The sequence below is a fragment of the Rhinolophus sinicus genome, linkage group LG01, assembly GCF_036562045.2.
Source record: "Rhinolophus sinicus isolate RSC01 linkage group LG01, ASM3656204v1, whole genome shotgun sequence".
NCBI lineage: Eukaryota > Metazoa > Chordata > Mammalia > Chiroptera > Rhinolophidae > Rhinolophus > Rhinolophus sinicus.
In genome coordinates, this window is record NC_133751.1 from 169,315,716 (window position 1) to 169,329,402 (window position 13,687).

General features: G+C 33.1%; 1 pseudogene; it reads left to right on the forward strand.

Moving 5' to 3' along the window:
• Nucleotides 1–2,557: 2,557 nt before the first annotated feature.
• LOC109452036 (PC4 and SFRS1-interacting protein) lies at nt 2,558–10,028 on the forward strand (annotated as a pseudogene).
• Nucleotides 10,029–13,687: the final 3,659 nt, after the last annotated feature.

A 13,687-nucleotide genomic window follows, 5' to 3' on the forward strand; every position in this document is an offset into this window, starting at 1 on the left:
CTAAGTAAAATAAGTCAGATTAAGAAAGACAAATACCGTGTGATCTCACTTATATGTGGAATCTAAAGAACAAAACAGATGAACAAAAAAAAGGGAAACAGACTCATAGATACAGAGAACAAACTGGTGGTTACTAGTGTAAGGGAGCTTGGGGGGCTGAATGAGAAAAGTGAAGGGATTAAGAAGTACAAATTTGTAGTTATAAAAGAGTCATGGAAATGTAAAGTACAGCATAAGGAATATAGTCAATAATATTGTAAAAACTATGCATAGGGTCAGATGGGTACTAGACTTATTAGGAGGATCACTTAATAAATTACATAAATGTCTAATCATTACACTTTACACATGAAACTAATATAAAATAATATTGAATGCCAACTATAATTTAAAAAATAGTCATGGGGATATATAATACAGCACAGGGAATATAGTCAATAATATTGTAATAACTATCAGTGTCAGATGAGTAATAGACTTACTGGGGTATCACTTTGTGAGGTCTATAAATATGTAATCACTATGTTGTTTCATACACCTGAAACTGATTAAACAAATAAAAGGACTCTAGGAGCTAACTTGAAGAGGTTCCCCACAGCTAAATTTGGGACAATTTGAACGCCTTAAGAATAATAACTGCAATTAACTGAAACACATCAAATACATTCATTTCAATCCATGAATTTATAATAAAAACATCCTCAATGGTCACCATTGAAAATGCTAGGAAACCACCTCATTATTTTGAAAGTATTCACTGGGATTTTTTTTGCTTTCTAATTGATTTTTTATTGCTTTTCTTATATGAACTGTGCCTTAGGATAATTGGTTAGAGATGTTTATTTTTATAGACATATTTTAACTAATAAAAGAAGTAATTATAGAATTAAAATAACACAATTTTGCAAACCCTAGTGAAGTAATGAATCTAGACAGTAATCACCAATGGATGGAAATACAAAAGAGAAGCAACAAGTCATTATGTGCCTCCTTAAGACCATGAACAAAGTATTTTTGCCAAAATATAAATATGATTCTGGATATAAGTGTGAATTTTACGGGTAGTACTGGGGCTAGAGACACTTTAAATTACATCACAAGGTTTCAACCAGCAAAATCTAGAATGTGGTAATTCTACAGTTAATCCAGTAAATGAATTGTGTGGAAAACAACAAATAGAGGGAAACCTATAGATCTAAAGACCCAAGAGTCATATTATCCAATTGCAGTATGTATTATAGATTTCACAGGAGAGTGATTGGAACACACTATAAAATTATGCAACAATCTATTATTAAACAAATACTGTCATTTTTGGTGTGATAAATGTATTATGTTCAAAAGAGTACTTATAGTTTATACATATAAACTGAAATATTTACAGAAAAAATATGTGTATTGAATTAATTTCAAAATAAGCAACAGTAAAGAACTATAGAAGTATAAAAAATGATGAATTTATAATTGCTCAAACTAGGAAATATATGTAGATGAAAGTTCATCATTATCCCCCTACTTTTATGTGCTTGAAATTTTCCATAAATGAATTTTAAGAATTCTAAAACAGAGTAATCACAAAACAATTCATTATCAGTTTTAAAAATTGAATGTGAATACCATCTTCAAGTTTCCTTCCATATAAAGTTAAATAATATTTACATCAATTCTGCCTGTAGAAAATAAATTAAAAAATAAGGATCAAAATAAATTGTTCACAAAAGTAAGAATAGCCTTGTTGATAACCTTAATAAACAATTAGAACATATAAAGCATAGAATTTCTAGCTATGCTATTGAAAATTTTCTGTGAAGGACAAGGTAGTAAATATTTTAGGCTTTGCAGATTATATGATCTTTGTTGACAACTGAATTTTGTTGTTATAATACAAAGCAATCACAGAGAGCACACAGATGAATGAATGTGACTGTGTTACAATAAAATTTTATTTACATAAATACGTGATGGGACAGATTTATTTTTTAAATCCATTCACTTTTTGTCATTTCTATCACCATCAACCTAGTCCAATCCTCTACCTTCTAGATTACTGCTATAGATGCTTGCCTTCCTCATGTAATGATGCAATCTCTTTTGAAATAAATTATTTCATTTTTAATGTCGCTGCATTAGACTTATGCTTGGTTAACTAATGTCATATATATGCTTTGAGGTAGAAACAGAATGAGAGGTAAGAATTAGAACTGTTGTGGTAGAAATGCAAGAGCAGAAAAAAAAATCAAAACCAGTCAATGCTTAGCTTTTACGGCCAATGAAAAAATTTAAAGAAAAAAATCCCTAGCAATATAATAGTGTCAAGTTGGAAGGTTTTCTAAATTTGTCAACCTCTTATTAACAAATTGTGAGTCAGTACTAGTGCCCTTGAATATCTGTTTCCCTGTATGCAAGAGATCTTAGAATATCATGTGGTGGGGGGTGGGGTGGTTTGGGGGGAATCCTGCCCTCAGAAGAAGGTAAAGGGCAAAGGATTCAACATCAGTGTCCTTACCCTACACCTCTGTATGAGGAAACTCAAGGTTATGTGTGCATATTTGTGCTCATGGTGGATGGACATGATGGTATTCGTGGATATTCAGTAGAAACTTCCAGAAGGGTAAGAGGAGAACACTGAAACTAGTGACCCAATTCCCTGGAAGAAACCCATTAAAGGCTCCATTTGGCCTTGTGCCATATTCTGCAATAGTACATATGGGTGGAGGCAGTGGCTACAGAGAAGAATCTTAGGTGACATACATGGCGTCTATTGGTTACACATGTTCTATAGAGGATCAGGATGCATTCTCATTTCCCAGGTGGCAATGGTGGAGTGGGAGTATTGTTAGGGATGGGACCTGGAACTGCTAAGAATATCTGTGGATCTAACAAAGGCTGCAATTGGAATAAGGAGCCACTGTGTCAGGTCAGTCTAGTCAGAGTTGGATAAGTGGTTTACAGCACAATAGAATCATTTGTATCTCAGTAGCTACTAGGCCAGGAACCTATGAGAGAAACCACCCTGCCACAGAGACCAGTGGGGACTCCAAGGGCAGTGTGGTTGCTTGAACCCAGATACCTTTTGGAGAGAAGTTGAGGGAGGGGAAAGAAAACCAAAGAGCAAACATTTAACCAGAATAAAGTGTTTTAACTGTTTTCAACTATTTTACGTTTCTAAAATGTATAAAAAAAAAAATGGCAGTGTTGTGTGACTGAAATTATTATCTGTTCTACCACATTGGTTCTGGTTTCTTTCTAGTAATTCTTTGCTTTAAAGAAGGTAATCCTTTAAAATTAGAAATGTTCCCCTGTACCCTTATCTCCCTCACCCTCACGAATGCATACACATCACCTCTTCATTGAAAATGCTTGTTTTTTCCACTGCACTTATGATAAACAGCAAGACTCTCCATAAGGCCTGGACGGTGCCACAAAAACCAATCCTTACTTTTATGTCCAGTCTCCTCTTCCACCCTGCTACATATCTGCATTTCAGGCACACTGTCCTTTCTTATCAAGCACTCCGTATCTATGCCTGACCTTGGGTCTTTGCCCATGATATACCCTCACACTGAAATGCTCTTCCTTCTTTGCCTGGTTTCTCTTCCATCAAATCTTAATCTCCATCAGTCTACTCCCTCTGACACTCAAATTTCATTCATTTTGATGGCATCATCTTAGTATTTGATGTGACCATGTACCACTGCATAATACTTTCATGATTTTTTTATGCTATGTGTGTTGGACACCTGTATTACTTTGTATATAAATATCTCCCTACTAAATTAAAAAAAAAAAAAAAAACCCTTCAATTATTATACAAAAGAAAATTCACTTTACATGAGTACATATTTTCAAAATATTTTTTAAAATATTACTTGGACATAAAACACGATAGGGAAGTCCATGGAAAGGGCTAAGAAGAAAGCATCATCAACAGCCCTCTCATAGAGTTAGAAACAAAACTCAAGTAAGTCACCCACAAATTTACTCAAGGCTTTATATCTCCTTTATGGTCTAACCCTAACCTTATGTTATATCAATTGGTTTTGCTTCATTCTTATTAAAATTATCAGATTCAAACTGTATTAATGTTACATTGTTTCCCTTATTTTATTATACTGTATTCTATGACTCTACTGCTATTCTTCATCTATCTTGATACCTCATACATTGCTCAAGAATTGTAAATAATGGATACACAATAGATATTTAAATATTTTAAGTTTAAAATTAGAATTATTTTTAGTTTCAGGTTTTTTAAAGAGATAATAGAATTTGTTTAGCATCATAAGAAAACACTCATATCTTAACAGCATTTTTATTTCAACCTTAATACCTCTTGTGTGCCATATGTGGAAAATACTAAGCATTTGATAAATACACCCTTTATGAATTAATGGCAATTCATTTGTTGCTTAACTGCAAAAATTCTTCAGTGGTTGTTATAATGACCAAAACAATTTCATGATAATCATAAGTCATGTCATTCACACAAAGTGCATATGAAAAGTAGAAATGATGTTTTGTGGAAGTAATTATAACCATGACAATACTGATCCTACTGATTATTCAAAGTTCAATTGTCTAAATTGCTTAATTTTAATACCACTATTACTCTAATGAAAAAATTAGCTTCTATTTCACACAATATACTCATAATTGTATTAATCAGGCAAAACTCTTATTTCTAATTAGCAAATACATAAGTAGAATACCATTTGGGAAAATTTCACAGTAGATTGCTTTGTCAAGAATTAATGGTCTGTCTGTAAAGTCTGATAAACATCAACACCTTTCTTTTATCAGAAAACCAAAGTAGTTTAGTAATATGCAGTACAGTCCACCACTTCTCCTCACTTTTAGCCATAAAAAATGTGAAATAAAGTCTACCCTTGTTGAAATCATGTCAAGACATCAAACATAGCACCTTAAAATCCACATAGTCATTATAACTAAGCATACATATTCGGAAACAGTTTATTAGATACAAACAGTGCAGTCTTTCAGGCACTGTTTATGTTTTCCTCTTGCATGGTATCAAGTTATATTATTATACCAATACAGGTTTATGAGCATATTTAATACATGTAATGGAGGTTTAGAACATAACGCAAAAGACCAAAATGATTTTTTTTCAAAATGATTTTTTAAAAATACATTCATCCTTAGTAGTAAGAATAAGAAGTACAATGAAAAAGTAAACACCCATTCTTTTCTTTATGCCTGCAAAGGAGCTGATTCCGACACAATGACAGATTTGACCTAATTATATAGCTCTGGAAAGGATCTTCTGTGTAAACTCTGATTCCTTTTAAAGAAGCCAAATTTGAAATCACGGAATTATTTAAATAATTAAAAAGGTAAAATCACCTTAACAATGTAGGTTTCCCTTATAAATTGTAGGAATTAAAAAAAAATGATCTTAAACTTACAGCAAAGTTGCACATGCCATACAGAGGACTTGTTTCCCCTTTAAACAATTTGAGACTAAATTGCAGAGCCAAAGCCCTCTCAGCCTGAAATACTTTCTTGCAAATAAGGACATTCTCATAAATAATCATATTACAACCATCAGGAGCAGGGAATTAATATTGATGCATCACTATCTTCTAAAAATCATCCCATTCAGGTTTCACCAATGTCACAATAATGTCTCTTAAAGCAAAAACTCCTAGTTCAGAATCACAAATTGATTTAAGCTGTCATGTCTCTTTAGTCTTTCTTTGTCTCTTGATTCCTCTGTCTTTCCTTGACTGCTTTGACCGTGAAGTGTTTGAAGATTACAAGGCACTTCCTTTGTGGAAGATCCCTCTATTGGTGTTTGTCTGATGTGTCCTCATAATTAGATTAGGTTATTTATCTTGGCAGGAATATTCCAAAAGTGATGCTGTATTCCCATTGCATACCATCAGTTGGCACATGATTCTGATTTTTTCCTATTTTTAATGATTTTGTTTGGATGAGTGCAGGCACCCTTGCCTTATTCTCCAATTGACAGGGAAAGTTTTCAACATTTCATCATTATGTATGGTATTTGCTCTAGTACCAGTATATGTGCACCTACGTAATTTTATACCTTTATAAGATTATGAAATTTTCACTCAATTTATAGCATGCTAAGCATTTTTTATCATGAGAGGATATTGGATTTTTCAAATACTTTTGCATATATTGAGTCCATGATTCTTTTCCTTCATTCTGTAGATATGGTGAATAATATTAATGGAGTTCACAAATGCTTAACTACATTTATATTACTGCAATAATCCCAAAGATTTGTGACCTGTTACCCTCCTTTATGTATTACTACAGTCAATTTGCTAATTTTTTTGTTTAGAATTTCTCACATCTATATTTGTGAGAGAGACTGGCCTGCTTTTTCTTTTAATCTCCTTGTCAGGCTTTGATGTCAAGGTTATGCTCACCTTATACAATGAGTTTGGAAGTTTTCCCTCTTTTCCTGTTCTCTAGGAGAATTTGTATATGATTAGTAGCATCTGCTTATGACACCATATGGCCTGAGGCTTTTTGTGAGAGGTTTTACTTTACAGATCCAAATTATGTGAAATGACATTGGACTGTTTTTCCCTGTATTGAAAAAGAAAAATAAATATATAAAAACAGATCCTGACACAAAGACTTAGAAGAAGGTAATTATCCCATAAAACAGGAGTGAGGAAATAAGAGAGAGCGAGGAAAGTCAGGGTAGATTTGCTAACCAAGCTGTTTACTCTGAGTACATTGGGGTTGGATTCCCTAGAATCCAGTAAGTAGGTGTGAAGGCTGCTCCTCAGAATTGTTTATCCTAGTCCTGGAAATGAAAAATGTTTCTTCATTAGCTAATAGGCAACATTGGCCAAGGGTTACCCCAGGAGACGTTAACTTCCTCAAACTTACATTTCTAAGTTGTTTATACTTGGGAGCCTAAAAAAGGTCAATCAAGTGGAGGTGAGGCAGAGCAGAAGTGTTTAAAACAACGCTTTTCAGAAATTTATATTTATCTTAGGTCAGTTTTGCTATAGCGCAACCAAAAAAACCAAACATTTGATATTGTTATTTTTTTCTGTTGTACATGTATTTGGCATTCATTAATTTCGTCTTTTATTTTTATTATTACCTCCCTTCTATTTCATAGTGTTTAATATTTGCTTTTCTCTGTTTTTCACACAGATGATTAGATCTGATTTTCAGTTTTCTTTGTCCTCATGTAGTCAGTAAAGATTACACAATTCCCTTTAACCCTACATTAGAGCTGATCCTTCTGTTTTAATGTGTTCCATTTTAACCATCATTCTTTTAAAAATACTTTCCATTTTCCATTATGATTTCCTTGTTGACTCATGGCTTTTGTTTCAAAGTATGTAACTTAGAGCGTTTTGGGTATTTTCTTGTTATATTTTGTTTCTGAGTTCAAACTTAATACAATTTTGGTAAGAAAACATACTCTGTACAATTTATTTAATATCTGTTGAGCCTTGTATTCTAGCTCAGCATTTGGTCAATTTTGGTAAATATTCCTTTCAGTGCTCTTGAAAAGAGTAGGCATTCGGCAGTTGCTTGGTGTAATGGTCTATATACATCAATAAGGTCAATGTGATTGATTTGCTCCTGAAATCTTTTGTATCCTAATTGATTTTTGTCAGTTTATGTCCTCAAATACAGAAGTAAAAAATGTTAATTTTTCCAATATGATTGTGGGTTTGTCTCCTTCTTTTTGTAAATTATGTCATTTTGTCTGCATTAGACATTTAATACTATGTTATTAGGCACATAATATTTTAAGCCCCGTTGCCATTATAACATATACTTCTTTATCACTATTAATTTATCACTATTTTGTTTAAAACCTATTTTTAGCTGATATTAATGTAGCTAACTCTTCCTTCTTTTGGTTGATATTTGCATGCTTTTTAACAAAGTTTTTATTTTAAATATTCCTATATTTTTGTATTTAAGGTGTGTCTATTGAAAGCAGCATATGTTTTAATCTTTTAAATCTGATAATCTTTGTCTTTTATTTGAAATATTTGGTTCACTTGCATTTCTTGTAGGTACTACTATATTTGTGTTTAAATTTAACATCTTATATTTTTGCTGTCTGATCTATCTGATTTGTATTCCTCTTTACCTCCTTTATTGCCTTTGTTGTATTAATTAACTTAGATTTCAGTTTCCTCTATCTTGATTTCTAAATATTGTTTAACTCTTTTAAATGGTTACACTAGACATTATATGTCATATCTCTGATTTATTCCAATTTAATATATAAATTGGTATTTTATCACTTCTTAGAGCATAGACATTGTAACATTTTACTTTTACTTATCTTTCCTTTTATCTTATTAAAATTATTTTGTGTATTTAAAATTTTTAATAGTCACTAAGAAATAGAAATAAACTATTCCCAGTTTTATTTATGTGAACTTCTGAATCTCAAAGTTGTGATACAATAAAGTGTTTTTGAATTTTGTTTTGTTTTTAATGCCGCAATACCTAACTGGCACAGATTTTGATACCAGAAGTGGTATGTTGCCGTGACAGAAATCTGAAACATGGGACATTAAGTTTGAGACTCAGTAATATGGACAAGCTTCAAGGACCCCCAGGACAATTAGTGAATGCTGGAAGGAATTTCTTGGTGTACTTGAATGCATTATGAAAATATCACTAATATATAGGATTGTGACTAAAATCCCTATATACTTTGTTTTATTGTTGTCTACAAGGACTGTATTATCATTTCATTTAATTAACTGGTCCACATGAAACTGAACTTATTTTCAGTACCAAATCAGAATATACATTAGGCCTTGATCATCATGAAAAGACATAACTCTAAGTTGTCCACTAGTCCGATGGTATAATTTCAAGTTCATCAATTATCTGTTCTAACTCATAATTATTAAAATTATACCTTATTCACATTTATAACCTTTTAGTTTCCCCTTAAATAAATGAGATCAAATAATGCATAGATAAAGTTTCTGAGGAACTCTAAAGCTACCCACAAACAAACTACCCATTTTTGTTTGTTTGTTTGTTTTTTGAAACTCATGAGACTGCTTTTTTAGGTCCAAAGGATATAGTTCCTTACTCAGAAAAAAAAAAAGGAAAAGTACGAAAACCAAATAAACAAAAAGGCTTTAATGAATGTTTCTGGGAGATAGATAACAATACAAAAGTGAAAATTTCAAGTCAGCAGCCATCAGCTAAGCAATCTAATGCATCATCTGATGTTCAAATTGAAGAAAAGGAAACTAATGTTTCAAAAGAAGATACTGACGATGAAGAAAAAGCCAGCAAGGAGGATGTGACTAAAGCAACTGACATAGCCACTCCAAAAGCTGCCAGAAGAGAGAGAAAGAGAAAGGCAGAAAAGCAAGTAGAAACCGAGGAGGCAGAGTAGTGACAACAGCATCAGTATCTGTTCATCTAAAAGCGAGTCCTCACAGAGGATGACTTGCAGCCACAGAAGTTAAGCCTCCAAAACCAAGAGGCAGAGCCAAAATGATAAAACAGACCTGTCCTTCTGAGAGTGACATGGTAATTGGAGAAGACAAAAGTAAGAAAAGGGGCCAAGAGGTAAAAACAACCTAAAATACAACTTTAAAAAATGAAGAAGGCCAGAAAGAAGATAAGCCAAGAAAAGAGCCAGACAAAAAAGGGCGGGGGGCGGGGGGGAAAAGAAGATGAATCAAAAAGGGAAAAAAAAAAGCTAAAACAGGGTTTACATTAACCTCTGATTCTGAAAAGGAAGAAGATGATCAAGGAGAAAAGAAGAGAAAAGGTAGAAGAAACTTTCAGATTGCTCACTGAAGGAATATGCTGAAAGGCCAACATAAGAAAGAGGCAGCAGATAAAAAACTCAAGCAAGAGGAACAAATGAAACTGAGCAGCAAAATAAAGATGAAGGAAAGAAGCCAGAAGTTAAGAAAGTGGAGACATGAGAAACGACAATGGATTCTTGATTTCAAAGACTGCATGCTGAAATTTTTTTAAAAATCACTCAAAATTGATAATCTTGATGTGAACAGGTGTATTGAGGACTTGGATAAACTTGCTTCAGGTATAAGACAACAAGCTCAGAAACACACAGAGATGATTACAGCACTGGAAAAAAATATGGTGATTTAAAGTGAGTCAGATTATCATGGAAAAGTCTGCAATGTGCTATAACAAGTTTAAGAACATGGTTTTGGTTGGTGAAGAAGATTCTGTAATAAATCTCTTGCCAAAAAAAAAAAATATGTTTTTGGTCGATGAAGAAGATGCTGAATAAATCTCTTGCAAAAACCCCCACAAAACAACAACAACAACAACAAAACAGCAAGAGGAAGCAAATAAAACCAAAAATGAAGGGAAGAACAGGCCAAACAAAAAGCTACAAAAGGAACAGACAGGTTCAAAGACTCTAAATGGAGATTTGATGCTCAAGACTACACAACCACAACATAATGGAGATGGCAGTGAAGAAAGCAAAGGTGAGACCAGCAGTAAGAAAAAACCATCCTGTGAAGACAGAGACAGAATGATCTCTTTAGTGTTATGTTACATGCTAGATAAATAGGTTGACATACCTGAAATATAAAGAACATTTGAGAAGTTTGTAATGGTTTTCACATGAAATATTTAGACTGCTGAAAGTTTTAAAGTTTAATAAGCATAGATTTTGGCATTTAAAACTTGTTTTGAGGGAGAAAATCTCTTTATCTTTGTTTTAAAATAATTAAACATTGCTTAATTGTACTTGTGCAGTAATAACAGCTACATTATAAGGTAAATGTGAGGGAAAATTCATTTAGGAAATATTGAACTGCTTTTCCAGACATATTTTCAATTAGTGTCTATATGTTAATGTGAATTGATAATAGAAAGAAGTTACATTATTAAAACTGCTATTTGTATAAACCTTTGCTCTCTTCCCAAACTGGTGGGTTTTGTGCATAGTTTTTAAAAATCTTTGATATACCAGACTGTCTTTTCGCTGTTTGTGGGTTTTGTAGAAGTTATGCATGTTTATGGTGGATAAAATGTTACTTCTGTAAAAGTACTCACTTCTTCCGTCTGAAGTCAATCTCAAAGTCAACAATGTGCAGTCTGTATGCCATTTTGTATGATAAGTAGATATCCAACTGACATTGAACTGACAATTTTACAAGGTATAAAGCTCATGTTAACTCTTGAAAGTAATTTAATTTTGTGGCTGGGAATTCAGTGAAGTCACATGACTTTCCTGCAGACAACAGGATAGGTATGTATAGGAATGAGCTGTATTTAGGGTTCAGTCATCTAAGATCCTTTACAGGCACCGGTAGCTGCAGCTGAAAACTAAATGATAAAAATTACTTTTTAAGACATTTCTGAATTTTTTAAAAAAGTCACACTCATTAAGGATGTCACTAACTGCTATTTTTTTAAATTGGAAAACAATTCATGATGCCTGCACAATACATAAAAGTAAATGTCATGTAAGGAAACTAACCTGTTTGAAAGCATGGCTATATCAGAAGGGAATTTTTATTTCTGTGGCATACACATGTGAGAGGATTGCAAAAAGTGGAACCGGTGCTCTGAGGCAGAAGGCAAAGTAAAGGAGTACTTTTTGAAATTCTGTATATTCATGTATGTGGACTAAAGTAGGGAGATCCAAGGATAACAAATAAAGTTTAGGGGTAACTTAAAAAACATTTCTAAGGTATTTTGATTAGGTCTGTTGGTGGCTTTTAGTAACTAAAAGACACTTGTCATGTTTTGAAACTGAAAATGGAAAAACGCTTTGAATACTTCAGTGTTTACATGTGACATGCATTGTATGTTATGACCTCTCAGATAATTGCTTTCATCTATAGATGAAAAGTTTGAATTATTTCAATAGTTTGGAGCTTTGCTTTTGAGGAGTCTTATAATGGAACCTAGGACCCACTGTTTTCAGGAAACTCTTGCTATTATATCTGTTTGGTCCATAGTACAATTAAAATTTGGACAGATTTAGTCTAGGAAGCCATAGGTGTCAACATGTAAACTTGTTTTGATTAAAGAATTGTTCTATTAAAAAAAATGGAACCTGAAACCCCTCTTAAATTAGATAAATATTTTTAAATTGTTTTGCAAGCACAGTATAAACACTTTTTAATTGTTTAGGGACCATGGTTTCTTTTCAAGAACTTAATGGATTCAGGTGTATACGTTAATAAGGTAATGAAAATACAGATAATTTCTATACAGACTCCTCACTGAATAGTGAGAAAGTTGTTTCTTGATAGACAAAACAAAACTGTAAAAGTAATAGCATTATTTTTAAAAAATGAAGAAAGTATTGGTTCAAAAATTACAAGGTATCACAAAATTTTAAGTGGCGAGTCTATTAACAGTTTTAGAGGAAAGATGTATTGTTTAAGAAAGGAATCATGCTTTAAAAATTAGTTATCTTCCACTTTCTGAACAAATTTTATATAGTCTGTGTTGAATAACTTGGTGGTAAGACAAACCTTTGGCCTCTTCCCACTCTGTAAGTTTCTCTTGTGTAGTGACAATGAAGCAGAAATTCTAATTAAACTAATCAAAGTGCAGTTTGGGATGATGAATTTTGTTTATAGAAAAATTAGTGAAGCTGCACTGGTCAGAAAATGAATCATTGTCTAGTAAAAAAAACCAAAAAATTAGTCAATAGGACAAATTTCTCTGCCCATAATATGCCGAACATATTTCAATAATTAAAGTTTCTTTCTTCCATTTCACAGGTTTTACATTTCTGCCATCTGTTTGAGGTAGACATAGTGTTGATGTCTAATCATGTCATGCACAGCATTTTTCACATGTAGATTTTCTGGAGTCATAAAGTGTCTTTAACCGACAGCTAAGTGGTTCACTTGCTGTTCAGACATCAGGCTTCAGGAGCAGTTCTCGGAAAAGAATTTGGTGGCTTGTGACAGTCATAATTGCTGTTCACTAAATATTCCCATCCCCCCGCCCCCACACTTTCCCTTTCAGGCCCATAGTAGGACTGCCTTTCTGTCTCTTGTGTTTGAGACAGCTTGATGCCTAGTTTTGGCCAATGAGTCATAGGCATTTAATTGATGAAACCAAAGCTTGGTAGAGCCTTCCTCTTGCCTCTGACATAGAAGCCAACATCATGCGCATCAGCAGCCACTCCATCATCCTGAATCCCTGAGTGACTGCAATCGCCAAGGTCCATGATGAGCACAGAACATAAACAAGAAGGAAATCTTTGTTGTTTTATGCCTCTCAGATACTAGGGGTTGTTTGCCATAGCAGAGACCCTCAGCCTTAGCCCATATCACCCATGATTTTCAAACGGGGTTTCAATCCGTAAGAATGAACACATTACTTTGTTTTGCAAAGACACAGTAGTGTATTAGTTTAATGGAGAAATATTTTGCGTGAAGGGCTCCAATGGCAGGTAAATTTACTGTCCAAAACACCTCCACATCTTTATTCATATTACTTCAGTTTCTCGTTTAATTGCATGAAAAAAAAAGTTAAGTTTTTGAATAATAGGTTTATCACAGTCTTGTTTTAAGTATGGTCTAACATCAACAGCACCACAATTAGTGAGTTTGCTTATTAAAATGTGGATTCCCTCAAACCTCATGCCAGCTATTGAATCTGAATTACAGGAGAATTGAGACTCTACAGAAAAAATCATCACTTTAAACAAGTTCTATTTCGAATA